Here is a 2796-nt window from a genome sequence, read left to right as displayed (position 1 = left end):
CGAGTGTGGGTGCCTGGGCCTCGTAGCTGCTGGGTCGTTCTCCCACGCCATGGACCTGCCACCAATGGCGGTTGTGTGCGGCTTTTCTCATCACGCTGCCGTGGACGTCCTTGTATAAGTGGGACTACGTTTTTGTCCGTCTGTTGAAATGGTTGGGTTTTCTCGTTAATTTATTGATGTGGTGTATTGCATCAGTTAGTTTTTAAATGTTGAACCGCCCTTGTATTCCTGGGATAAACCCCAGTTGGTCGTTCAGTCAGTCAGTCAGTTCAGTCGCTCAGTCGTGTCCGACTCTTTGAGACCCCATGAATCGCAGCACGCCAGGCCTCCCTGTCCATCACCAACTCCCGGACTTCATTCAGACTCACGTCCATCGAGTCAGTGATGCCATCCAGCCATCTCATCCTCTGTCGTCCCCTTCTCCTCCTGCCCCCGATCCCTCCCATCACCAGAGTCTTTTCCAATGAGTCAACTCTTCGCATGAGGTGGCCAAAGTACTGGAGTTTCAGCTTTAGCATCATTCCCTCCAAAGAAATCCCAGGGCTGATCTCCTTTAGAATGGACTGGTTGGATCTCCTTGCAGTCCAAGGGACTCAAGAGTCTTCTCCAACACCACAGTTCAAAAGCATCAATTCTTCGGCTCTCAGCTTTCTTCACAGTCCAACTCTTACATCCATACGTGACCACAGGAAAAACCATAGCCTTGACTAGACGAACCTTTGTTGGTGAAGTAATGTCTCTGCTTTTGAATATGCTATCTAGGTTGGTCATAACTTTCCTTCCAAGGAGTAAGCGTCTTTTAATTTCATGGCTGCAGTCACCATCTGCAGTGATTTTGGAGCCCAAAAAATGAAGTCTGACACTGTTTCCACTGTTTCCCCATCTATTTCCCATGAAGTGATGGGACCAGATGCCATGATCTTCGTTTTCTGAATGTTGAGTTTTAAGCCAACTTTTTCACTCTCCTCTTTCACCTTCATCAAGAGGCTTTTTAGTTCTTCTTCACTTTCTGCCATAAGGGTGGTATCATCTGCATATCTGAAATTATTGATATTTTATGTGTTATCATTTTGTATATTGCTGTATTTAATTTGCTAGTACTTTCTTAAGGAATTTTGCATTTATGAAGGCTAATTATCCGTAGTCTGCCTGTAGTGTCTTTGCTGGTTTTGTAGGATGATACACTAAGGTCCTTTCTCGTTTATTTTCTGTAAGAGTTTAAGTTTGACGTTATTTCTGTCCTAAGCACTCTTTCCCCAGTGAACCCACTTGGGCCTGCAGTTTTCATACTCAGCTGGTAAAGAATCTGCCTGCAATGCAGGAGACCCTGCTTCGATTGCTGGGTTGGGAAGATCCCCTGGAGAAGGGAAAGGCCACCCACTCCAGTATCCTGGCCTGGAGAATTCCATGGACTGTATAGTCCATGGGGTTGCAGAGTCGAACGAACACCACTGAACAACTTTTACTTTCACTTCACTTCTGTTAGTTGAGGTATAGAACCATCCAGATTTCTCTTTCATCCCCTTCAAGCCACGGTAATTTGTATCTTTCATGGAACTTATCCATTTCTGATCTGTGTAAATGTTAAAATAGCCACGCCAGACCTCTTATGTTTAGTCCCACTGCTGGCTCTTTTCATCTTTTTCCTGTTAATCTGTTGTTGTTGTTCAGTCGCTAAGTCATATCCGACTCTTTAAGACCCCATGGACTGCAGCACGCCAGGCTTCCCTTTCCTTCACTATCTCAGTAACTCAGTGAGACTATGAACCACGCCATGCAGGACCACCCGAGGCGGACAGGTCATGGTGGAGAGTTCTGACAAAGCGTGGTCCACTGGAGAAGAGGATGGCAAACCACTTCTGTATTCTTGCCTTGAGAGCCCCATGAACAGGATGAAAAGGCAACAAGACAGGACACTGTTAATTTCCCTGTGTCTTACTCGTTTCACGTGGGCAGCACACGGCTGTGGTGGCAGTTGTCCAGTCGCTGAGTCGTGTCTGGGTGTGACCCCGTGCACACCAGCCCTTCCTGTCCTTCATTTTCTCCCAGAGTTTGCTCACTCATGTCTGTTGGTCAGTGACGCCATTTAACCGTCTCATCCTCTGCCACCCCCTTCTCCTCTTGCCTTCAATCTTTCCCAGAATCAGGATCTTTTCAAGTAAGTTGGTTCTTCACATCAGGTGGCCAAAGTATTGAAATTTCAGCTTCAGCATCAGTCCTTCCAATAAATACTCAAGGTTGATCTCCTTTAGGATTGACTGGTTTGATCGTACAGTCCAGGGGACTCTCAAGAGTCTTCTCCAACACCACAGTTCAAAAGCATCAATTCTTTGGCACTCAGCTTTCTTTATAGTCCAGCTTTCGCATCTACACATGATTACTAGAAAAACCGTAGCTTTGACTAGATGGACCTTTGTTGGCAAAGTAATGTCTCTGCTTTTTAATATGCTGTCTAGATTTGTGATAGCTTTTCTTCCAAGGAGCAAGTGTCTTTTAATTTCATGGCTGCAGTCATCATCTGCAGTGATTTTGGAGCCACGAAAATAAAATCTGCCACTGCTTCCTCTTTTTCCGCTTCTATTTGACATGAAGTGATGGGACTGGATGGCATTGTTTTAGTTTTTCTAATGTTGACTTTCAAGCCAGCTTTTTCACTTTTCTCTTGCCTCCTCCTCAAGAGGCTCTTTAGTTCCTCTTCACTTGCTGCCCTTAGAGTGGTATCGTCTACACATCTGAGGTTGTTGATATTTCTCCTGGCAATGTTGATTCCAGCTTGTGATTCACCAGCCCAGTTAT

The sequence above is a fragment of the Bison bison genome, unplaced genomic scaffold, assembly GCF_000754665.1.
Source record: "Bison bison bison isolate TAMUID 2011002044 unplaced genomic scaffold, Bison_UMD1.0 scf7180017860666, whole genome shotgun sequence".
In the NCBI taxonomy this organism is placed as follows: Eukaryota; Metazoa; Chordata; class Mammalia; order Artiodactyla; family Bovidae; genus Bison; species Bison bison.
The sequence above is the reverse complement of the archived record's forward strand: the minus strand, read 5'-3'. Positions refer to the sequence as shown.